At 48.1% G+C, this 25586-nt stretch overlaps 1 protein-coding gene and 1 long non-coding RNA gene across 3 annotated transcripts in view; both read left to right on the top strand.

Moving 5' to 3' along the window:
* LOC311597925 overlaps positions 1-17413 on the top strand; it is a 30272-nt gene extending 12859 nt beyond the window's left edge. Inside the window, exons 3-5 of the long non-coding RNA XR_014779401.1 lie at positions 15200-15316; positions 16250-16511; positions 16896-17413. This is a non-coding gene — a long non-coding RNA (uncharacterized lncRNA). The remainder of the gene's footprint in view (positions 1-15199; positions 15317-16249; positions 16512-16895) is intronic.
* A 1737-nt stretch (positions 17414-19150) lies between these two features.
* THSD4 (thrombospondin type 1 domain containing 4) overlaps positions 19151-25586 on the top strand; it is a 555462-nt gene continuing 549026 nt past the window's right edge. The window contains exon 1 of one of the 2 annotated variants that reach the window (XM_084782532.1): positions 19151-19338. The gene's annotated coding sequence lies outside the window, so the exon portion shown is untranslated. Of the gene's footprint in view, positions 19411-25586 lie in introns of both variants that reach the window. The other variant, XM_084782533.1, reaches the window with a different exon arrangement.

Raw genomic sequence — 25586 nt, 5'->3', positions numbered from 1 at the left:
TGACCTCCACCAGTGCACTATGACACTCCCACCCAATCAATTGATGTAATACAATTTTAATAGTAGGTATGGTCACACACACAAACAATCCCAGTGCCAAGAAGCTGAGGCAGGGGGATTACAAGTGGCAGCCCACTGTGAAATGCATAGTGAGACCACATTGGCTTTTACTTTAATCTAAAGGCTCCGTAGTGATTCAGCACACAACTTCTCGTGCCCACTGACCTATGGATTCCTTTGACACTAAAACATGTGTCCCCCTAATCGTTTCTCACACTGTTTACTAGCCCAAGTTTTAATCAACTTGTGAGCAATTTGTTTGCCTAAAACCATCCTGTGGAAGAGAACTCTGTGTCCATGTGCCGGCCTTCTCATGGGGATATTTTTGGGACACTTTTTCTTTTCATGGGAACAACAGAGTTGAGTGACTTCATCCAAAGTAATTCATGAGGCGCCAGAGCCCAAGAGGGCACAAAGAGAAGTGATCCCTGAGGGCCCAAGAGGACATTGTGTCCCTGGGCAGAGTCACTCTGAAAATAAATTGAAAATAAATTGGTCACTACTCAACAGTCCTCCCATAATCCCAATTCTAATAAAAAAAAACTTTTCATATTTCTTTGTTCACAGAGTTTCTAAACTAAAACGTCCATTGCAGGGACCTCCAGCATATGCACAGGGTTGCAGACCCCCTGGCTGATGGTCAGGGTAAAAATGAACTCAGAATCTTGCTGACCGCCTAAGAGCCAATGGACTAGTAATGATACTTATTTATCCAAGAAGCAGAAAGAAAAGATGTAGAGGCTGAGCAGGTTAAAGTATAATCCAATTCAGATTAAAAACCAAAATGGGAAGATAATTCATATGAACCACATTTTAAATGTATATCTTTCCCAGACAGAAAGAAAATATTGGACTCTGTGCTTCAAAACCAGATACCTCCCAGCCCTAATCTGATCAAACTTGTTTAAACAATTCTCTGCAAATATAATTTTTCTTTAGTTATTTAAACTGGCTGCGATTGAATTGAAACGAGAGTAGCCTTTTAATGGTCCCACGGTGACCTTCAGGAAGGCCAGGTCTTGGCCAAACTGAATAAAAGGAGGCTTGCCTCCTACTGGGCCCCCATTTCCCACCAAGGCCCCATTTCTTTGGTGGCATTTTTGCTTCAGGCCTGCCTGTGAACGAGTCCATTTGCGCATATGACGCCCCAGATGTGCCACATCCACTTGGAAGGAATGTGTATTCTGCTGTTAGACAGGGTGGGCAGTAAATGTCAGTTAAATTCAGGTGGTTATTGGTATTCTGCTGGGTTCTTTTTCCTTCTGATTTCCTGTCTTTTTTCACTATTACTGAAAAAGAAGTTGCAAATCCATAACATTTCTTATGGATTTGTTATTTATCCACTTGGTTGTTGTGGTAGTATTTTTGTTTTGTTTTGTTTTTCGAGACAGGGCCTCTCTGGGTAGCCTTGGCTGTCCCAGACTCACTTTGTAGACCAGGCTGGCCTCGAACTCACAGCGATCCGCCTGTCTCTGCCTCCTGAGTGCTTGGATTAAAGGCGTGCGCCACCACGCCCTGGCACGGTAGTTTTTACTGTCAACTTGATCTCCAGCTGGAAAGAGGGCAGATCAGATCAGAGTGACCTGTGGTCATATCTGTGAGTTGTTGTCTCCATAGACGCAGGTCACTAAAAGGCCAGGCCACTGTGGGAGGCACCATTGCTAGGCAGTAAGCTGATGAATGAAGACCAAAGACACTTACAGGTGAGGGAAGGTCATCACGTATTGCCCAGGAGAAATGCTAAGAGAATCTGTTCACAGTAAAGGGAAATGAGATGGTAAAGAAAAACTTGTTTTAATTATGTGTTTGTTTGTTTAATCACTTTACAGCCTGATGCCAGCCCCCTCCCTCTCCTCCTCCCAGTCGCACCCTCATACCTTTCTCACCCCATTCCCCTTTTTCTTTTTCTCAGAGAAGGGGAGATCCCCAAGGGGTCCCTAACCCACCTCAGATTGCAACAGGAATAAGTGCCTCAGAGGAAAACTTCTAAGAATAGTAATAAAGAAGGAGGAACAGTTGGTGTAAACATTGATGAAAATCTAAGTTCTTTAAAATATGTGGGACAGGGGGAAGGAAGACGGAAGCTGTGGTGTTAAGCCATGTGGTTAAGGAAGAGCTGTCTAGCACTTTGGCCACTTTGTGCTGGTTAGAAGCAACACACAGCAGCTATTTGTATTTAAGAAGGCGTATGCAGGGACATACATTCACTATGGGTGGGGGTTGTTTTAGAACCTGGCCACCAGATCTGACGGTAAAAAGACAGCTGTTAAAAAATAAGACACACATACCCACTTTTTATAAAACCTGTTTTACTTAAACTTTTGACAGAGAATGATGTAGCCCAAGGTGGCTGGTGATGTATTGCCCTGGCTGAGAGACTCACTTTAAATACAATTGTGTGTGTGTGTGTGTGTGTGTGTGTGTGTGTGTGTGTGTGTATGCCTGTGTGGGTTAGAAGACACTTTCAGGTGTCAGTTCTCACCTTCCATGGTGTAGAGGCAGGCAGGGCTTTCCTGGCCTGAGTACCCCAGGCTAGCTTGCCTGGGAGCTTCTGTGGATAGCCTTGTGTCCACCTCCCTCATCACTGAAGGAGTGCTGGTTTTCTGGATGCTTGCTTCACATCCATCCTTTTACATGGGCTCCAGTCATCAGGCTTGCGTGGGCATGTTTTTTACCAGCTCGAGCAACCTTCCCAGGCTTGCCTATGTAACTGTTGATTGACAATATTTTTCTTTTAGCACTGGACATAGAATTCTGAATTGACGGATCTTTCTTTCAACACATTAAATGTGTTATTCTTTCTTCTTTCTGCTTCCATGGCTTGCTGAAAAAAAAACTCCAGTCCCTGAGTTATTGCTTCCCTGTGTGAAGTGAGTCATTTGGCTACTTTCAGAAATATTTTGGTTTTGGCTTTCATCAGTTTGACTTCTTTTTTTTTTTTTTTTTTTTTTTTTTTTGGTTTTTCGAGACAGGGTCTCTCTGTGTTAGCCTTGGCTGTCCTGGACTCACTTTGTAGACCAGGCTGGCCTCGAACTCACAGCGATCCACCCGCCTCTGCCTCCCGAGTGCTGGGATTAAAGGAGTGCGCCACCACGCCCGGCCAGTTTGACTTCTAATGTGTGGATTCCTTTGATTTTATTTAGTTTTGGATACAGTGAGTATTTTCAATTGATCTGTTCACTGTGTGTGTGTGTGTGTGTGTGTGTGTGTGTGTGTGTGTGTGTACTGTGGAAGTTACTCTACCATGGTAACTTATATTTCCCCCTATTCAATGCCTTCCCATTCACTTTCTCCCCAGCACTCTAATAACATAAATATTAGATACTTTGATTTTTCCCACAGGTCTTTGAGGCTCTTTTCCCCCCTCTATTGTTTATAAATGATTAGGTCATTTCTATGTTTTCAGTTGCTATATCTTTAACTTCATTTCCATTCAATGAATTGTGTGTGTGTGAATGTGTGTGTGAGTGTGTGTCCATGTGGAGGTCAGAGGTCAATGTCAAGTGCCTTCCTCCATCATTCTGCACATCATTTTTTGATATTTTGTCTTCCACTGAACGGAGAGCTCACCAGTTCACTTGCCCTGGCTTGTCCATGAGCCCAGGGATCAGGTGCTGGAAGTACAGGTGCACAGTGCCACACTCAGATGTTTGTTTGTTTAGCTATCATTTAATTTTTTCATTCAATATATTTTGATCTTTGTTTTTTTCCTGCCCCCAACGTTCCCAGAGCCTTCCACCCTCCCCACCACCCGACCTCTCTCTCTCCTTATCTCTATCTCTCTCTCAAATTAAAAAAAAAAAACCCTTAAAGTAAAACAAAACAAAACAAAACAAAAATCACACACAAAAAACCCATGGAGTTTGTTTTGCGTTGGCTGACTGCTCCTGAACATGGGCCTTGCCCTGGAATGTGGTTAATAGACTCCTGGTCTCAGCAGGTGTCAATTGCAAATGACTTCTCCGTTACTTTTTCTCCATGCTGGCACGTTGTCTAGTCTGACCCTGAGCAGGTCTTGCACTGCACCCCACTTTTACGTGGTGCTGGAACCACACTTGAGTCCTCATGCATGTCATGCATGCAGAGCACTTTACTAGCTGAAGCTTCCCCACTCCCTCCGTGAAGTATTAAGTTAGTGTGACTTCTCAATTATTTAGGTTCCATTTGGTTTGACGTTAAATCCTTCGTTTTTGTTGTTGTCTTTTATTAAAAGTTTTCTTCTGGAATCGTTTATTTCACGGAGCATGGGCATTCTCACCACTCTCAGGTGTTTTGACTGATCATTCTGACATCTCTCTGTAGTAAGGGTGGGCATCTCTTGGCTATCTATTTTCTTATCAAGACTTTAATGGTTCTTTATATAATGAATAATTTTGAATTATATTGTGACATTTTATTTGACTTTTTAAACTTCATTTCCCCATTTCTCTCTCTCTGTCTCTCTCTCTCTCTCTCTCTCTCTCTCTCTGTGTGTGTGTGTGTGTGTGTGTGTGTGTGCTCACACATGTGTGTTTGTTCCTGCAGGTGTCCACATGTGTGTTGATTACTTACGGCAAAGAAGAAGCAGAGAGAGGCAGACAGGTAGGGGTGGGGTGAGATGCACCAGGCATAGACATGCTTCCAGGGTCTGACTTTGTCTAACAAAGCCCTACTTCCTAATACCCCATTCATTATGAAGTCATCAATGGATTAACCTGTCAGGGACGTTAGAACCCTCACGATCTAGTTACCTCTCAATAACTAGGTAAACTGGTTGTGGGCTAAGCCTTTGGGGACACTTCATGCACAAACAGAAATACAGGAGTGGGAGGAGGAGTGGGAGGAGGAGGAGTGGGAGGAGGAGGAGGGACGATGAGGAGGAGGAGGAGGAGGAGGAGGAGGAAGGTGATCACTGCTGGTTGGATGGAACTTTGGATTCTTTTCTCCCCCAGTCAACCTGCTACAATCTGCTTTGTTATCATGAAGGGCCACTCTGCTCATTCTTTCAGAATTTGTAATCGCGTTGATTATCCTTCCTTATTCTGTCTTTTCTGGAATTGGGCGTTGCTTTTGCTTTTGCTTTCTGTTTTGTCTTTGACACTAGGTCTCACTGTGTTGTCCAGGCTGACCTCCAAATCCTGGGCTAATGTGATCTTCTTGTACCTGGCTTCTGTCTCCTTCTTCTTCTTCTTCTTCTTCTTCTTCTTCTTCTTCTTCTTCTTCTTCTTCTTCTTCTCCTCCTCCTCCTCCTCCTCCTCCTCTTCCTCCTCCTCTTCCTCCTCCTCCTCCTCCTCCTCCTTCTTCTTCTTTTAATTCACTTTACTTTTCTTGTATAAAAACCCTTATGTGGTAGCCTCAGCTGGAGCCTGGGTTCTCTGAACAGAGACTCTGGTATGGGTTTTCACAAGATGGTCAATGAATTCTTGATAAAGAATTTTTTTCAGAGGTTGGGGGGTCAGGAAGCTGTAGGTCTTGAACCGAGCTTCGAAGGTGGCCTTGGCATAGTTGCCTTAGGGTGGCAGTGCAACCACTGGCTGATGTGTAACAGTCATCAATACCAGGCAGCAGCAGCAGCTTCTTGCACATAGGAGCAGAGATGATGCCAGGGCCTCTGGGGGCAGGGATGAGACTCACTAACACAGAGCCACAGTGGCCTTGTAGAGAACAGTGTGGGGGTTGCCAATCTTGTTCCCCCAGTAGCCTCTCTACACATTGAAATCTTGGCCAAGATGATGGCCCCTTGGATGAGAATGACTACCTCCATGGAACACTTAACACCAAGACCAACATGTAGAAGGAATCTTTTGTATGGAAGTATCACCTGCTAATAAAAAGCTAAAGGCCTATAGCTGAGGCAGAAACTAGGAGGTATGACATCAGGTAGGCAGAAAGGATTCTGGGGTAAGGCCAGATGCAGGAGATTTGCCAGGGAAGACGTGAGGAGGGCAGATGCACGGTACCTGAGCATCCATGGCAGAATGTACATTAGAATAAAGTGTTCTTTTTAAGTTATGAGGTAGCCAGGAAGAGCCTAGCTATATGGTCTACTTATTTGTAAATATATTTTTGAGTCTTATGAGTCTTTATTGTGGGAGCTTGGGGCTGGGAGAGAAAAACCACCACAACACCAACATGACCATTGTAATCCGCAATAGTGACAAAAGCCTTGAACCCGATCTTCTGGCCAGCCAAGTCTGCTTCTGCGCTGACATGATCTTCAGAGCCTCATTCTTTAGGGATGCACCCAGGAAAAAGTAAAAAAATAATATTGGATTCCTTGATGGGGCCAGTGAACAGGTAGATCTTCTCCAGGGACTTGCTCTTCATGTCCTTAGCCAGATGGTCCAGCTTGGTGATGGGGATTCACTTCTTGTCTTTGACTTTACTTCCATGAGGCCCGCAGCCTCCTTAGTGCTTTTTAAATCACTGGTGAACCAGCTGAGTGAGTATAGGTACTTGCTTGCTGCCAAGCCTGATGACCTGAGACCCACACGATAGAAAGGAGTGAATTGATGCTAGAAAATTATCCTCTGTCCACTTCATGCATGCACATTCATGCAGGCACAAAATAAATAATATAATAGTATGATAAAGAAATTAAAACAAATAGTCAATCAGTTTGTGGAAAATGATCTTAGTTTACCTAAAAGATATTTATTGTCCTCCAGAGTGTCACTTAAAAGATTCTAGCTCTTTCTCATAGCCTGAAATGATTGAGTACTCTATTTAGAAGGGAAAATAACAGACTGATTTCCCACTCAGAATATCACTAGACCTAGGGCCTGGCTGCTCATCACTCAAACAGCAACAGCTGAGAACAAAGAGTCGGTGAGAAGGAGATCAGCCTCATCTGAGAGCCAGCATCCTGAGATAGAAGGGCTGTTGCCCTCAAAAGTCCATCTTCCTGAACTTATTTACAAAGCAGTATTTGTGCCTTGGTGTGCATATGTGTGTATGTGTGGGTATATGTGTGCAGGTGTGCATGCTCATGTGTGTCCTCAGAAGCCAAAGGAAGAGGCTAAGAATCTGCCCTAGCACCTTCTTCCTTATTCCTTTCCTACATGGTTTCTAACTGAACCTGGAGCAAGGCTGGCAAGTTCCAGCGATTCTCCCGTCTCTGTCTCCCATGGTGCTGGTGTCAGAGCTGTGGACATGGCCACACAGAGTTTTATACGTGGATGTTGGAGCTTTGAACTCAGGTCCTCACACTTCTGCAGCCATTGCTCTTAACCACTGACCCATCTCCCCAACCCCTTATGGGGCTTCTATAAGGAAGGAAAAGTAAGACATTCTGTTAAAGCTGGGCGTAGTGGTGCATGCCTGTAATCCCAGCACTTAGGGAGGCAGAGGCAGTGGGATCTCTGTGAGTTCGAGGTCAGCCTGGTCTACAAAGCACGTTCTGTACAGCCAAGGCTACACAGAGAAACCATGTCTCAGAAAAACAAAAGAAAAGAATAACAAAAGACTTCATGTTGCATATTTGTGTTTATTGCCCAGGACATGCGCGTCCTTTTCATTCGTATTGTGGGAACATCTTCATCCACCATCCTTTTGGGACTACTTCCTGTATATTCTTTAGCAGCCCTGGTACTTTTCTTCAAGTTAAACCTCACAGCAGTTTACATTCTTTGTGTTCGTTAATGCATGGGATTAACAAATAAAGAAGAGAATTACACGTGTTGATGGAACACAGAGGTCACCAGGTGTTCTGGATTCTGTGAACCCAGAGAGCGATTACTCAGCAGGTCACATCGCCGTAATTTCCTCACAGCTGCTCTTCAGACTGCTGAGCGAAAGGGAAAGGATGGGCCTTGCAGGAGTGACTCTCACAAGGAGCTGCCGCTGTTACAAGGATGCTTCTAACAGAGACTAAGTGAGCTTTGGGGATAAGCAGCTCTCCAGCTCTGCCTACAGCAGCCAAGCATGCTATGCTGTGTTCAGTTCTGGCACCGTTTCCCTGGAGTCAGGATCCGACCCCGGCAAGAGGGCTTGGCTTCACAAGTCAGTCTCCGCTTTAGAGGCCAGTCACAAGTGTGAGTGACGATAGACCAGGCTTTCCGTAACTGCCCTTCTTGGGTTCAGCAATTTCCTAGCACTGTCTTCCTGGCATGCGAATTCATTCACCAACTTGAAAGCTCATCAAAGTCTTATCCTTCAAGGCCTTTTCTGAGCTTACTCTCTGTCTCCCCATTTTTCCACTGAAATTTGCAGGAAGGTTAAAAGTTTCAGCCTTCAGATTATTTGGCTGTGTTAGATACCAGTCCCAACCCCAAGCTGTCTAAGGGCCCTCCTTGAACTAGCATTAGTCTAAACTCAGGCAGGTGTGTAAAAGAGGATAAATACAAATAAGGGGGGGGGGCACCACCATTCCTTAGGGAATTCCCCAGATTTTAGGCACTTTGTGCCTGAAACCAAGAGCGAAACCCAAAGGGTACCCATATCACCTTGTTTGGTGACTCTGCCATTAGAGACCCCTCCCGTAGAGAATTCCCCAAAGGAAAAAATTCACTCTGATACTGAACTAGTACGTCATATGGCCCTATGCTACCCTGGTTTTCTCCCTAGCTTTCAGGGTTCCCTTTCATACCAAAGGGGGCAAATCAGTGGTCCAAAAAGCCATCCGAACTCTGAGGCACTGAGCCTGAGAGACAAGGAAGATGACTGTTTCTTACCCAGACCTGAAGTCCAACCAATGTGAGATATGGGCCAAGTGTGGCAGTACATGCCTGAACTCTATGCCTTTCTGAGGCTAAGGCAGGAGAGTTTCTATGACTGGCTGAATTGGGCTAGAGCAGTTCTGTGCTAGCCTGGGCTAATTGCACATCCACATCTCAAAAAACTAAAAGAAACAGTGAGGTTTTGGTGAGATGGGTGTTGATATATTTGTACCCACCACATTGTATTTAAGAGGCTCCTGAAATATCCAGTAAACAGGGATGTAGAATGGAGGACCAGAGGTCAGATTGATGGAGCCACTGCTGTTGTGTCTTGTATTGACTTCAAAAGGCAATGCTAACTCGGGAGATAGTTCCCTGGGTAAAGGGCTTTATGGGCAAGCGTGAGGAAATGAGTTTGGATCCCCAGAACCCACATAAAAGGCCAGGCATACATTTCCAACCATAGTCCTGGCATGGCAAACACAGGACCATCTTCAGTACTCCGTGCCAGTCCAGCACGGACTGGCTGCAGGTCCAAGGAGAGACCCTGTCTCAAAAACAGGTGGAGAGCAATTGAAGTGTCCCAACGTCAACCTCTGATGAACGTACATACACACAAACAAAGTGGAGCGGCCTGCCTGTGCGGATGTTCCGTACCAGCCAGGCGAAACCAAGCCGCTTGCTTGTTCTCTGAGGAACTGGGGAGATAACAGCTGGATTTTTCCAAATAGACCAGTTTCAACTGGCATAATAAGGGCATTCTTTGTACCTTACTATTTCACCAAGGAAGAGCGACATGCAGGAACTTGAGGTCCAACAGCCAGTGTGTTGCCACAGTCTGAGGTCAGTGGCTTTGAAGAGAGCAGGGCTGTTGTTCTTTCCTTTTGTGTCTGTAGCCAGTGCTGCCCCTTTCTCCAGAACACTCATGTGGCACACGGAACAGAGCGTGGCCTGATTCCAGTGTTGATGAGAACCAACCAAACCAGGGCTGGAGAGATGGCTCAGTGGTTAAGAGTACTGCCTGCTCTCCCAGAGGTCCTGAGTTCAATTCCTAGCAACCACATGGTGGCTCACAACCATCTGTAATGACATCTGATGCCCTCTTCTGGCCTACAAGTGTACATGCAGACAGAGCACTGTTTATTTAATAATAAATTAATAAACCTTTAAAAACAAAAATTCCAACTACAATTTACAACGTTTACAATTTTGTGTTTTGACTGTGAACTAGACACTGACTCCGGATGAAATGAGGGATGGTTATAGGATGTGAAGGAGAAAACGGCAAGAGGAGGACAGAGTGCGCAGCATGGCACGAGGTGTGGATAAAGCCATGAGCAGAGCATGGGTCCCCGGCAAGTTGCCACAGGCCTCAGATCTGAGGAGGTTTTTGCTTGTTTGTTTGTTATTTGTTTTGTGTATCCTGACTCCTCCCACTTATACCTCTACTGTTTCCCAGAAGCTTCCACCCCTCGGAGGCTGGTTGAGGTTCCCTGAGTTTCACCTTTGGGTTATCTGTGGGATATTCAAAGGCAACGGCGGATTTTAGGAGTCAAACAGAGGTGGCTTTTGGAGCAATTGGATTGCCATATTTTATTCTAAATGTTGTTAACAGTTCTGGTGTTCAGTAAAAACTTCCAGTCTCAGTAGCTTAACAGAAGATCCGACAGGGGCTGAGAGTTCTGGACTCATCCCAGGCCTCTGCAACTCAGGCTAAGTAAGCAAGGTACCCACAGTCCTGGCCCCAGTGGGAAGATCATGAACATATCTTGGTTTCACTAGATATTGACCAACATTTTTAAATTGAAAAACAAAACCATACTCCCTGTCTAAAGCACGTGAAGTGAGCACCTTTAAGTTCAAGGCAACAGGGAGGTGAAATCCTCTCTTGTCACTGAGGAGAAGTGGGGGCCCTCAGGAAGGTGGCCTTACTGAAACTGCAAGAGTCGTTATTATCACTCGAGTGCTGAACAAGCAAACAAACAAAAACCTCAGGCTCTATAAAGTCACTTTTCCAAATACTTGGGAAGCGAATGGAGCATGCTCTCTTAGCACACACACTGGCCTCCCATGGCTCAGGCAGCTCCTCTTCACAAGCCCTTCGGCAGGGGACAGTTTTTATTTGCTTTAAGGGAACTTCAGATGCTGATGAGGAGAAAGTTTGACCTCCCAGATAAAGTTAATCTTGTGAAAATGTGTTTCTCTCCTCCTCTTGCTACAACCTGCAGGAAAGAAGGAAGAAGGGGGAGGGGCAGGGGGAGGCAGAGAGGGAAACAGGCAGGCACCCTTTGACCCGCCCACAACATCTGATTACAGATTATTGGCTGATGTGTGGGTTTTCTCCACGCTGTGGTATTTTCCATCCACAAGACCAGGTCAGGAAACATTTATATCTTAATCCCCACACTTGTTCTTGCTTGTGTATATACCCTGCTTGGCCCCGTGCCCTTCCTTCATCCTTAAGAAAGGTCTTGTAACAACCCAAGAACAGCGGTGTAGCTAAGCACACATTGAAGGAAACACTGAAGCTCTGCAGACTTAGACCTCTCCGCAGGAAGGTCGAGAGCAGGAGAGCCTGTTCCCACATCTCTACTGGAGCAAAGTTGGCAGTGCCTTAGACCTTTTCAAAAAAAGAGAATTCTGGGACTCAGCAAGGTTAAGCATCTGCTCAAAGTCACATGGTTAGAGCCCAGATCAATCCCAGCTGCTAATACTCTCACCCACATTATTATTATTATTATTATTATTATTATTATTATTATTATTAGTCTATTCCACACAGCAACATTGCATCTATCCTTTCCTCTCCTAGGTAAACTGCCCGGGTACTTGCCAGACAATACAGAGGTCTCTATCTTGCCTGCCTAACAGCATCCACAAACCAGGAGAAGTTTTATTGCTTGCAGCAAGTAAGAACAGCAGGGTTATTTGCTCTTAATGTGGAAATGTATTGGCTAGCTTGTATGTACCAGAAAGTACATTGTGGGGACAAGCACTTTCCTGAGCATGCTCAGTGTAAGGACAGGCATCACTCTTCAAAAGAGAGGATGCTGGGTATATCTTTAAGGTGCTAAGAGCACCAGTCCAGAAAGAGATGGCAGACATAAATGCTTCTGGGCAGAGAGTGTAACAAAGTTTACACTAGGTGGCCTGAAGGAATGAGTCAGAGTGACTTGGTGACCTTGGCTGGTTCCCCATGCAGGTGTGTTAACAGTCTTTTAAAGGAACAGCAGCTTTCTTCCATGCAAGTGTGATATTTTGCCAGGAAAGATGGCTACGCTGCGTGTTAACTAACAGCTTGCTGACCAACAGAGATGAAGGAGACACGTTGTGAGGTGGTACCCATGGGGCTCAGCTACTGGGCTCCAGGCTTAAAGAAAAAAAAATGCTTCTTGGGCCTCAGAACTCTTCATGAACACATCTGGAAGCTGGGGGAACAAAGATGAGTTCTGGAAAGACACGGAAGGACTGGTAGAAACTGTAGGTGCATGCTACCGGGCTGGGTCTCAGGACAAGCCTGGTGACTGGGGCATGGGGTGGTAGGCTGTGTGTGTGGTGTGTGTGGTGTGTGTGTGGTGGTGTGTGTATATGTGGTGCAGTGTGTGTGTGTGTGTGTGTGTGTGGTGCAGTGTGGTGTGTGTGTGTGTGTGTGGTGCAGTGTGGTGTGTGTGTGTGTGTGTGTGTGTGTGTGTGAGATGTGGTGTGTGTGTGTGTGTGATGTGGTGTGTGTGTGGTGCAGTGTGGTGTGTGTGTGTGTGTGATGGGGTGTGTGTGTGTGTGTGTGTGTGTGGTGCAGTGTGGTGTGTGTGTGTGTGTGTGTGTGTGATGTGGGGTGTGTGTGTGTGTGTGTGATGTGGTGTGTGTGTGTGTGGTGCAGTGTGTGTGTGTTGTGCAGTGTGTAGGTGTGTGAAGGGGATCCAGTGGTGCTTTTATTTCACCATCAAAGAAGGAAAACAACTTGATTAGGTGAAGTATCCTTTACATGGAGCTGAAAATACGCGGGTTTAGCCGGAAGGTGGCGATGCGCTCTTTTAATCCTAACACTTGGGAGCCAGAGGCCTGGTCTACAGAAGGGTTTCCAAGACAGGCAGGGCTACACAGAGAAACCCTGTCTTGAACACACACACACACACGCGCACACACACACACACACACACACACACACACACACCACACGAAAGGAAAAAGAAAAAAACATGTTAATGTGTATGGGATTTCACATTTAAGGTTCCTTAGTAGCAGAGTGCTGCTGCAAATGACTGTGATCTTAGGCTTTAGGAAGCTACATGGGGATTGCCATAAATTTGGGGCTATCCTGGACTACATGCAGATTAAACGAAAAAAAAATCCTCAAAGATGGACTTAGAAGGAAGCTGGCCCTGGACACGATCCTGTGGTTTTGTAGTGGCGTCTAACTCAAGCGGAATATGGAAACTATTCAGGGTCAGTCCCCAACAGGAGCTCTGCGATTCCCCAGATCAGTAGGCATGGGAGCTTGGCACTGACGGCCATGGTTGTCATGTGGCTATCTCCCACATTGTGGTGAATGAAAGAAGTGATTTCAAATGCAGCTTGAAATGTTTTTTGAAAAAAAAGAAGCCACATACCTCTCTGTGTATGTCATGTTTTCCCAGATGGATTCACAATGAGCCATGTAATTTCCCTCTTGCATTTTTTTTTTTTTTGAGCCAGTGGTAGATCTGAGAGCTGGAAGGGGCTTTGGAAGATGTGCGAGCAGTGTTTCTCTCTTCCAACAGGTGTGATCCCGCTTCCCCCATTGTACTGATGAGGCCACCGCAGCTGTAGAGTGTTTTTTTTGTTTTTGTTTTTTTCCCTCATTGGATGGCCAGACACAGATTTTGGGACTCAGCTGCCTAACATCAAACGTCTCCTTATAAACAATGGCTTCCCAGCTTCATGAACCGAACTATAGACAGGAAATATTACATGGTTAAAAAAAAAAAAAACAAAAAAACCCAGAGGTGTCTGGGGAAGCAGTTTGCCAATGACCTGCACAGGGACCATTGCAACACCCACACAGGAAGGCAGCCGTGGGGATGTACATTTCTAATCTCAGTGCTGGGGAGGGAGAGACAGATGGATTCCTGGGGCTTACTGGCCAGTCAGTCTAGCCTAATTGGTGAGCCACAGGTCCCAGTGAGACATCGTCTCAAAAACCAAGACAGGAAAGGGGCTGAAGAGATGGCTCAGCAGTTTAAGGGCCCTGGCTGCTCTTCTAGCTGACTTGGGTTTGATCCCCCAGCATTCACAGGGTGCCTCACATCTGTGTACAACTCCAGCCCCAGAGGATCTAACACGTTCTTCTGGCCTCTGTGGGTGCCAGGCACACATGTGGCACACAGACATATGCGCAGGCAATACACCCATACACATAAATAAGAAAAAAAAAATTAAAGACCAAGGTGCATTCTCCTGAGAACTAGCCCATGGCCAACCCCAGTCAAATCTACCGAGGTATCACCATTGGCCCACAGTGGGCAGCCTTTGGACGAGAGGCAGGATAAAGGCGAGTGAGCTAAGGTGAAAGAATCAGCTCCGGTGCCACTTGCCTTCTTGGCCTATGGTGACTTGGTTTCCTGCACAGGCTGTACCTGACTAGTGCTCACTGGCTTTGCTGTATCTCATGGCCTTTCCTAAAGGTCACCTTCGACAAGAAAGACAGTTTGCTAAAGAGGGGAAATTGCCAACAAGGCCAAAGTGATTGTAATTTCCAGCAATGTAATTTGATTAGCTTGAAACACAGCAAATGCGTGCTGGTGGCGTTCTCACCCACCTACTGTGTTGGGGGTTTGCAGTGCTGGCTTCAGGAGGTACAAGAGGCACTGTGTGCAATGTGTGAAGGACAAGGCCTTTTTAGGAGAGTCTTGCAGGAAGCAATGGAAGGCAAACAACATTCCTTTATAATGATGGATTTATTTTATTTTGCTTTGAATATTTTCATTACAACACAATTTTGGAATTTTTTTACAATTACTTTTTAATACATATTAAAACAACAACAACAACAACAACAAAGGGGCCCAGTGCCACCCCCACTGGGATTCCTTTTATTTGTTGGAAAATGACACAACTTTCAGAAATGGTACTCAGTGTCCCTGACATGGACTGGGCTATACATTTCCATCTGCTGATTGGCAGCTCCCACATCAAGCTGTTTCCACCACTCCACCAGAATATTCCCTACTTCATCACCCAGGGGAGCAGGGACGCCTCCTGCCCCAGCCTGCAGCTTCTGCTGGGTCTGATGCAAAAAAAGGCCCTAGCCTTTGCGGTTCTGTAGTGGCTAATCACCTGCCAGGCGCTCCCCAGTCATCCCAAGGCCCTCGTTTTCCTCTCTTACACTCTGAGCCTTGGCCACAGCAGGCTGCTTCCGCCTCCCTCTAGCCCTTTGCACGAGGCTTCCTTTCTACAGCAGATCTTTCCCTTCTGCCCGGTTTCCTTAGGTCACTTGGCTCATCCGTTCCTTCCCTGCTTCTTTCCAGCATCGCTAACCTTAGTAAGAAGCAACTTACTTCAGATCGAAGGCGCCTCCTGCCTGAAAGAGGGGAAAAAGAGAAATAATCTGGATGCTTGGGATTCCAAAAGTTGCGCTGTACCAGGTAAAGCCACTTTGCTATCTCTGCTGACAGGATGTGAGCAAGAGGGGAAGAGAGAGATAGGAATAGAAAGGGCACAGCAAGATAACTCGAGGTGTGCCTGAAGTTGCTGGGACACTTCATGGGAGTTCTCTGAACAGTCCCCTGACAGTCCATCTAAATACCTTGACCCCTGTGACCTCAGAGACTGTGGCTGCAGACAAATTAGTCTGTGACCTGTCATGTAGTCATGTGACAGGTCAAGTTGCAGCCAGCCATAGGCAAGGGCTCAGAGTCGGTATGTAAGTTGCTACTCCAGGCCCTGAAAGAGGAAAGGAGAGAAGTGGGGTAAGGAAGCAACCATGAGAGAAAATTTATCCTGAAACACTTAGATCTAGTTTATGAATAGTTTATTTTTAATTGCACCCTTGTTATTTATGGTCAGGAGAACACGTGGTACTGTAGAGTGTTGGAGGAAGGCAGAGGACCACTTTCAGGAGTCAGTTCTCACCTTCCACCATGTGGGGGTCTGGGAATCAAACTCAGGTCGTCAGGCTTGGTGGCCAGCGTTTCCAGCCGCTGAAACCATCTTGCGGGGCCCCCAAGAAACAGTTTAAAACAATGTGTTTACAAGAAATAATTTTAAAACAATGTGTTCACTAGCACTCAACGAGGCTTAATTGTTGTTTCTTATTGTTCCTCACAAGATACCTGATCAAAGCAACTTTGAGAAGGAAAAGTTTATTTTGGCTCCATGTGTCAATGTCCTGTCTTCTGTCTCCTTATTGTTTGCTCCGGAGCCCTGGCTAATGGGCCACATGCCACCCATATGCAGTCATCCAGATTGGGTTTTCCTACCTTAATTAAACCTAAAGGTGTGTCTCCTAGGTGATTCTAAACACTGTCAAGTTGCCAAGACTAACCTTTGAATCATGTCTTCTCCTTACTCATTTGCAGAGCACAAGCCTGTCTTGACTTTACAGTGTAAGTTTCCAAACAAGAAAGTGAAAAGAACTTTAAAAGAACCATGGTGGATTCTCGCGACTCAACAGAAGGTTGAAATGAGGGGTTTGCATGCATGTCTGTTTGCCTGCATGCTTTCAAATGCTAGCAGCTAACAGAGTGCTTTCCCTCCCTGCCTCAACACAAGCCCCGAAGTACCTCTCAGCCTGCGTTCAGAGCTTGGAACGCTCTTCTGTCTTCAAGAAACATTCTACTGGTAAAACAACTAACTTACAGCCACGTGACTCTGGGCCCTGTTGCCACCGCCTCCCCTATGCAGTCTCAGGGCCCCTTAGTGAGAGGAGGAGCCAGAACCTCCCCAGGGCCACACTCTCCTCTGACTCCTGCTCCATAGGTTCTGACACCCCAGCGCCACACTCTTCACATTTCTGGGAACCCCCACCACATGTGATAGATGTACCTCCGGTCTGGGGCTGCATAACCGAACACAGTGCCATGTAGCTCTCTAAAGAAAGCAGGGTCAAAGAGATGGCATCTCCCACCCCATCTGGAGCAACATGAATGTGTGCCGGGGAAACAGGTATATACGGGGACTCTCCTCACAGGACGATTATGTTTTTTTTTTAACCTATCATTTTAGGGGGCACCTCTAGGACCGATACACCAATGGCTGGTAACCACAAGGAAGAGGCTTGAATTCAAAATTGGAAGAGGCCTTCTATCAAGCAACCAACAGCACGGGCTGTTTTGAAACAGCCCACAGTAAGAATCATAACCTCTGTAGCTATGTGAGGGTTGTACGTCCCACCACCCAAGATGTTATATATCAACGGCATTGACACTTCAGGCAGATCCTTGGGCTAAGTGACCTCAGCTGCCTAGAACTGTAGTCAGAAGCACCGCCCTTCTTTACACAGCCTTTGGATGAGGGAAAGTAGCTTATTTCATACATGAGGACAAAATCCTCCCCATCTGACTCATACATACATACACACACATACAACATAGATAAATACACAATACAACGTACATCATAATACATACATACATTCATAGGTACATACTACATATGTACATGACTTAATAACCAGATGTGTAACAGGATTGACAGTAAACACTTGGTGGAAAAATGGTAAGCACCCAACTTTAGCATAAATATTTAACATGCTCTTATATAAATAATTCAGCTTATAATGACTGGAGTTTGTTTTGAAGACTTATTTTTATTTATGTGTCTATGCCTTTGTGAGTGATTGCCATGTATGTGCAGAGCCCACAGAGGCCAGAAGAGGGCGTCAAATCTCCTAGAGCTCAAGTTACAAGTGGTGTGACCCGCCCAAAGTGGGCGCTGGAAACTGAACTCTGGCCTCCCGAGGAGCAGCAAGCGCTTTTCCTTATCATTACTGATGAATGCCACACAACAGATCTGATGTGGAGAGATTTATTTGGAGGGAGGGAAGGGGAGAGGAGTTAGGGCCTGAGTGGGCCATGAGGGGAGAGAGAGAGACAGAGACAGAGAGACAGTGGGAGGGAGGGAGAGGGAGAGGGAGAGGGAGAGGGAGAGGGAGAGGGAGAGGGAGAGGGAGAGGGAGAGGGAGAGGGAGAGGGAGAGGGAGAGAGAGAGAGAGAGAGAGAGAGAGAGAGAGAGAGAAGGGGCCACCCCTTAGGGAGACAGACAGAGGGAAACAAAGGGAGAGAGAAAGGGAGAGAAGGGGAGGCGGAGGGGGAGGGGGAGGGGAGAAAGGGAGTGAGAGAGAGAGGCAGAGAGCAGAGAGCCAGAGAGGGAGAAGGTGTCGGGTTGGCCCTCTTATATCTGTGGAAGGGCCTATGGCACACACCTGGTGGCAGAGGCCATCACCTGGCTATTGGTTTTAAATGGATGAAATGAGTTAGAATTTGCTAGATTTGATTCGCTGACTCAGGATACACACACACACACACCCCAGGTGCCTCTCATCACAATTTGTTTCCAATTGTTTGGAACAAATGAATTCAGCCAGCCCCAGCTGTATCCAGGTACCAGGCACTCAAAATCGGTTCTCCCCCTTTGCCTCAACTCTTGTGTTTCCCAGCCCCCTTTGTTATTTTTTTTTTAGTGAAGTACCTTCCTCCGCCCCCCAACACACACCTTTTCTGCTCCCTCAAAGCACACCACGCCCACCCCTGATGTGGCCTGGCTCTGAAGTAGGGTTGCTTGCCTTCTGCCACTACCCGAGTCAGCACGCAGGTACCCTAGCCCTTTCCAAACACCCCCTGCGGGGAGGCTTTTGAGGCAGCCATAAACAAACAGGCTCCTTCACCAAGGGAGAGAGACTCCAGTGCCTGGGGGCCTCTTCAATTGTTTAAAGTCACCCTCTGCAAATGGAGGACATTTTCTCCTTCGTGCTTCCTTCTTTCAGCGCTAGACACCTGGGTTGAATTTAAACAATTCAGCACCGTGTTTGAACTCAAGAAGCTGGGAGTGGGACCGGTACTGCGGCTTAGGAAGCAAACGCGCTCGCGGCCGAGCCTGAGGACCACCTTAGATCTAGCGAGCATGCTGTTGTTCAGGTTCTGGGGAGTTTTTCTCTTAGGGACGCACTATAACCCTGGAAGCCGGAGAGGAAAGCTATACTGTAAACCAGCCTCAACTCCATGCCCCTCTAAGTTCCATGATCACCACTCTCCAGCCCTCTAGCCTCTGCCCAGACAGTCCTCCCCTCTTCTGCCTCTCCTGCCTCTCCTGGTGGAAGTCCCTTCTCCCAATTCCCAGGGGGACCTCAGGATCACGGATTTCGAGGGCCCCTACATCCTCGGGGTGATGGGGTGGGTCAGTGCCCGCCTCTCCCCTAGGCGGCCGCCAGGGGGCGGCAGGGACGGCTGGAGGTGACAGCGGGAGGCCGCGCGGGAGGGCAGGGCGCGCGGACCGCGCTCTCCGTCCGCAGACTCCACGCCTGAGCCGTGTGCGCTGGGCAATCGCTGGCCGCCCGCGCACCCGACGTACCGGGGCGCTGCGGGAGCCCTTGCGGGGCGGGCGGCCGTCCATGCGGCGGCTCTCGGGAAGCACCCGGGGCTGAGGAGGCGGCCGCTCCGGACCAGTCCAGGTGAGCAGACCCGCGCAGCCCGGCCCGCCACAGTCCAGAGCTCGGGGCAGCCCCGCAGCCCGGCGCGCGTGGGTATGTCGGGGCCCGTGGCGGCAGCTGGGATGCAGTCTTCGCTTCTTCCCTTCTCTTCCCTTTTTCCTTCCTCTTCTGTTTCCCCTTCCTTTCTCACTTCCCCTTCCTCTTTCTTTTCCTCTATTTCCCTTTCATTCCTTTCCCTCCCCTCTTATTTCCCTTCCTCTTTCCCTTCCTTTCCTCTTTCTCTTTCTTTTTCCTCTTCACCTTTACTCTTCCTCTCCTCTTCCCTTTTCACCTCCCCCTCTCCTCCTCTTTCTTCCCCCCTTTCCTGGAGGCCCCCTCTGCCCTTACTCTCCACCCCCTGACTCAACTCTGGGGCCACCTGAGGTTGGGGGAAGCGGTGAACTGGCCCTCCGGAAGATAAGCTCAGAGTGGAACTCCTCACGCTGCTGCACTTGTATCCCCACCGCAGCCTGGCTCCCTTCCGCTTCGCCTGGGATTGCTGGGGGGAGTGTCAGCACCTCCTGAGCCCCAGTCTGGGGCCTCCATCGTTCTAGCTTCTAGAAAGCCTCTCTGATCCCCAGGTCAGGATAGTCATGGCAACCCAGTGTCGGTCCTAGCCCAAGTGGGCCTGTTGCTGTTTCTGTACATCAAGGGCAGCTCATTTATCCGTGGTCATTCAAGGGACTGAGTAGCTAGCTTTTGACCGATTTGCTCACCTTGAAGTGGGAGAGATCTGGAGTGAAGGTTCACTTTTCTTAGACTTGGGAAGAGGACTCGGAGGCACCAGCTTAGCGTGTGGACTTATGGGTCTAGTGAGATTTTAAGCCGTCCCGCAGCTTTCCGTACTCTTGAAAGTGAATTCTTTGCCAGACAGTGTCTCGCCCTTTTGCAGGCAGTAGGTGAATGGAAGCCTAGGATCTGGGGAGCAGAAGCCCCTTAGAGTTTGGAGTAAATGCAATAAGACTCCCGTCCAACGTCCTTTGCATCTGAGACACCTGGACATCAGCTAAGAGCTCACACTTTGCAGAGCCGCTGTGTTATCTTTGACATCTTGACCTGGTAGAGATGGAAGCGATGCAGTTGCTAGACCTGAGAAAACCTTAACTGGGTCTCTGTGTACAAAAGAGCAAACATTAAAACAAGAAAAAAAAGTGATTTAAATGTAGCCCTACTCAATTCCTATAGATTTTTGTTGTTGTTGTTGGCGCTATAATCGAAGTCCTTTGAAAAAACAAAAACAAAAAAACACAACCCTACCCTGGAAATTAATACGAGGAAGCAGATGAGAGCCCCGGGACTTTCCTCTAAACCTCCAAAGGGCTGGGGCAGGGAATCCCCAAAGGTCCAGCCTGGAAATTGAGTTTGGGATGATGAGAGTATGAGGAAGCCACTACTGACACAAGTGATGGTATTGGCCTCGCTGTGGGGATGAGGGAGCTCATGCAATCTCCATGCCTGGCGCCGCGCAGGGTACCAGATCGGTCTCACTCTCACCCTCCTGTGCCATGGAGAAGTCTCTCGAGCTTTGTGAAGGAAGGAAAGCACAGTACGTTTTTGGAGGAAGGTCAGGGCTTGAAGTTGCTGGGTTTTGCCTAGCAATCATGTCTGTTACCCACAGATCTGAGCATGGCCTTTCCTTCTCTAGCCCCCACCCCCACCCCCCCAGTTCTCCAGGGTGTCTTTGGCATCCCTCTTGGCTGTTGGTATCCATGTTTAAGTGGCCCCTAGCACCCTTAGCCCATTCCCTACATGCACAGCTCATTTACAGTAAAGCCCTTTCCACATTCTTTTGTGATATCTCAAATTATTTTCCTGCCCCGACCTTAAACCGTGTCCAAATTACAGTAACAATGTCCCTTCCTGACTCGCAGCCATGGGTGGCTCTCTTCATTTTAATCCATCTTCTTTCATGCTGACAGATTAATATTCCTGAAGTCCTGACGTCACCCCCATCATTCCTCACAAGAAATCACAATGGCTCCCCAGTATTCACTCCCATTTAATTTTTTCCCCAGCAAATACTTTTGAACATCTGTTGTGTGCCAGGGACTATTACTGTGCGCTCGGGGCTTACACAGAGCAAGACAGTAAGTATCGCTGCCCTCCAGGGTTTGTGAGGAGAGCAGCTGATAACCAACTGCCCAGGGAGAAAGAAGGGAAAGGGGAAGTAAGGAATAAAACAGTGGGGGAGGGGCGACAGGCAGCCGGACAGAGACAGAATGAGAGAGAAATTGAAATCGATTCTTATGCACACATAGCTTTGAAGACCAGAGTCCCAGGCTACCTTCTGAACCAGGAATAAGACTTTAGTGACAGATAGCTCAAATGGCATGTCACTTCTCTCTGTCTCTGTCTCTGTCTCTGTCTCTCTGTGTATTTGTACATGTACATTAGTGTGCATGTGCCACACAGGTACGGAGGCCATAGGATGTCAGGGATGTGCCTACGTTTGCCTGCTGCAGCGCTGGTATTATAAACACGTATCACTATACCTGTTTGTTTCTTTGTTTCTTTGTTTGTTTGTTTTAGCAGAAACTTTAACTCTGATCTTAAGGAGTGAGTAGGGGAGAACTGTGATCTCAGGAGAGCCCCCCCCCTTTTTTAAAGGGGCCTTTGAATGAAGTTTTTGAAAGCAAAGCACTTCCTTCCCGCCCTACCTGAAAGCGTCTAAGCCCTTCCAACCATGGTCTGAACAAGACCTAAGAAGAAAGATCAGAATGCTTTAATTTGAAAACCCCAGGCTGCTGGGGTATCACATGGGCTGGGCTGGTCCGAATAGGGCTGTCCAGGCCAAGCTGGCCACAGTCGCTCTCCTCCCCTTTAGTGGTGGCTGTCAGAGTCACTTAACAGTGCTTCATGTTTGCCCACCTCTCACCCCCATCTTCACATGTTAACAATGGGATAAAGGCAGGTGGGGGTTCGAAGCCCCTTAGGGAAAGCATTGGCACAGCAGCACTTACCGTCTCTCCTGTCTACTCTGACTGATCAATGCTTGACAGAAGTGGCCACTCACTAACAGTATTCCAGAAGAAACCTGCGTAGGGGCTTCCCAGGGGCAGGGTTTTGTCTGAAAGGACTGACTGTTACAGCCCTGAGCTCCAGCCCAGCCACTGAACGCACAGCTGTGCTATGGAATCATCCAGCCAGCATCTTGTCTTTTCTCCACTTCCTGTCCAGTTAGGCCCTCGGTCCTCTGAAGAGCACAAGTACTGGGTAGGCAGCGGGGGTGGGGATGGGGGTGGGGTGGGGGGTTTTTTCCCCTTGGTGAATGGTCGTTTTGGGGGAAAGCTGCCACTTTTAGATTACTTCTCTTTCTTTCCCTAATCTTTCAGCTTAGCAGAGGTCTGTCACTGGGAGCCTTAAGGATACCTTAGGTGGAAGCCAGGCTGTGCTCTCCCTCTGCTTGGGTGTGGCCCATGGAGTCCTGAGCCAGGCTTGTGCCACTGTGTCTTGTCCCCGGAAGGGTGGCCCTGGACAGCTCACAACACCCTCCCAGGCCCCTTGGCAGGCTGCCCGAGGCCTGGCCAGCAGGGAAGACAGAGGTAATGAGTGATTAACGGGTGGCATCTAATCTCCTGCCAGGGGAAATGAAGGACCAGTCATGGGCTGGGAGCTGGTCTTGACCTGCTCCAGGTGGGCTTGGAATGCTCCCAGCTCAGGATGGGGATTAAGGCTTGAAAGACAGGAGGAAATGAGATGTTAACCCTTTAGGCGGTGGTGGCTCTCGGAGACCCAGCAGGGAAATGGCAGGGGAATTATCTGCAGGCATCTGATGAAAGCTGGGCATCACCTTTGATTTATAGCAGGGATGCAGCCACGTGTCTGACTACTGTGGGAATGGTTGTGGGCCTTGACTCTGTGATCATTTTCTTTGAGGTGAAATCATGAGAGAGATGATTAATTTCGGCTGCCCGGGGCCGGGGGTGGGGGGGGTGGGGGGTGGGGGGGGTGGGGGGGTGGGGGGCACTACATGAACTGCTGAGGAGCTACCTCTTTGCCTTTTTGGAAAGCTGCTGTTGGTAGCAGCAAGTGACAAATTTGCAGTTACTGAACTCGCTTTTTTCTCCTGAAACAGTCCCTCCAACAGCTTGTCATTTCCAGGGAGATAAACAACGAAGGCATTTGCCCCTAGGCTACACACCGGCCTCCACAACGGAGTCCTGTCCAGTCCTACATCAGCAGCATGTGTGCAGAACAGAAGGTGACAGCTCTCCAGGAATAAGTAGTTCCCTGAGTCCCAGCCTTGGTCACAGTCTTCACACACGGTCCATAACCCCTGTGCTGTAATTTCCCACCTGCAAAATGGGCGCTGTAATAGCGCAGCGTACCTCGTGTGGGAGATTTGTGACCTTTGTCAAATGCCTCAAGCAGCCACAGGCACACACCAGGGTCACTTCAGTATTCGCCATCATTTTATCCATGCCTAGCCCTGCGAATCCCAGACCGTAGGAGACAGAAGCTGCCCTCCTCCCGGGACGCCAAGGCTCACTTCTGTAAAGTGACTTAACTCCTTGATTGATAATGGCTGCTTTGACCCTTGACCCTGCGTGCTTTAAATTCTGGTTCCACCCTCTGTTGCTGGCCCCGTGGCCTCCTGCTGCCCTTTTGATTAGACCTCCAACCCCTTGCCCCCCTGACTCCATGCTAGCTGGACAGAATGCTGGTGGGCTGGACAGGGATGTCAGCCTCTGGTGGCCTAGGCCAGTTCTGCCCCTCTCTGCCCATTGGTAGATTTGCTGTGACCCAGCAGCCCCAGGCCAAGTGGCTGATGGTAGAAAAGACTGCAGAATCGGGACTTGAGACCATATGGCCAGGATGCAAACCCAAACACTGCCCCCTGTTCTGCCTTCCCTGAGCTCCCTTCGCCTCATCCTGGATTGGTGCTGTTAAGTTACACTTGCCTAATGTTTAATAGGAGGGCCAGTCACCCCTCCCCCCGCCCCGTCCCCGCCGCACATCCCCCCACCCCCACCCCCCTGCCACCTGAAGAGCCCCAGGTAGAGCCATGATGCACATTTTTGGTTCTTCCTGTTTTGTTTCCTTCTTTTTTGGTGGTACTGGGGCTTGAACCTAGGGCCTGACCAGCCATGGTAGACAAGTGCTTTACTACTGAGCTACATCCCCAGGCACGTCGGGGTAAGGTCTGATCTCATTAGTCAGGTCAGGCCTTTACTCTGCTTCAAGCACAAAGGTGCTCTGGCAGTTGAGGGAGAGGGGGCTTCTGTGCGTGGAGCCCCACATCCGGGGCTGGCTTTACCTGGGGGAATTCAGGCCCTCTAAGGTCAGCCAGACACTATCCTGCTCCGTAGCTCAGACAGTGGACGCTCGTATAGCAAGTGTAGAGCGGGGTGACAATCGAGTTCCACCTGGTTCCAAAGCAGATAATCTGGGGCCAAACAGACCACTTAGTAAATGATAAATGGCCAAAGGACAAAAACGCCATCTCTTATATATGCATGGTATGACGGCTGCCTCTCACCATCTGTTTTTCCCTTTGTATATGCTTATATATGCTTTTTGGTATGTATGTATGTATGTATAGTATGTGTGTGTACATGTGCATGGATGTGCTTGTATGTTCATGTGTGTATAGGCCAGAGTATGATGGTAATGTGTCTTCCTCAAGTAGCCTTCCACCTTATATTTTGAGGCAGAACGCCCTAGTTTGTTTGTTTTCTGTTGCTTTGTTAAACACCACGATCAAAAGCAACTTGGGAAGGAAAAGGTGTATTTGGCTTGCACGTCCTGGTGGAATCCCACGCCGTCACTGAAGGAAGTTAGGGAAGGAGCTGAAGGCAGGAACCTGGAGGCAGGAACCGAAGCGGAAGCCATGGAGGAGTGCTGCTTACTGGGTCATGTGGCATGCTTTCTTACATGTCGTGTAGGGCTGCCTGCGCAGGGTGGGCTCTGCTTACAGTGAGCTGGGCCCTCCCACGTCAAACATTCCCCAAGAGCCTCACAGTCTTGCCTGTAGGCCAGTGCGATGAAGGCTTTGTCTCAGTTGCAATGAGCTCTCCCCAGATGACCCCTGTGTCAAGTTGATAAACAAAACAAAACAAATCCAAAACCAAACACAACAAAACAACAACAACAACAACAACCCACAAAAAAGAAACTAACCAGAGCCCAGGCACTCTTAGGCACCCCCCCAGTTCCCTGATGCTGTGCTGAGCAGCAGTTCCCAGGCAGCCTCGGCATCTGCAGCCCCAGCGCTGGTGTTACTGAGGTGG

This window comes from Acomys minous (assembly GCF_964271855.1).
Source record: "Acomys minous genome assembly, chromosome: 5".
In the NCBI taxonomy this organism is placed as follows: domain Eukaryota; kingdom Metazoa; phylum Chordata; class Mammalia; order Rodentia; family Muridae; genus Acomys; species Acomys minous.
The sequence above is the reverse complement of the archived record's forward strand: the minus strand, read 5'-3'. Positions and strand labels throughout refer to the sequence as shown.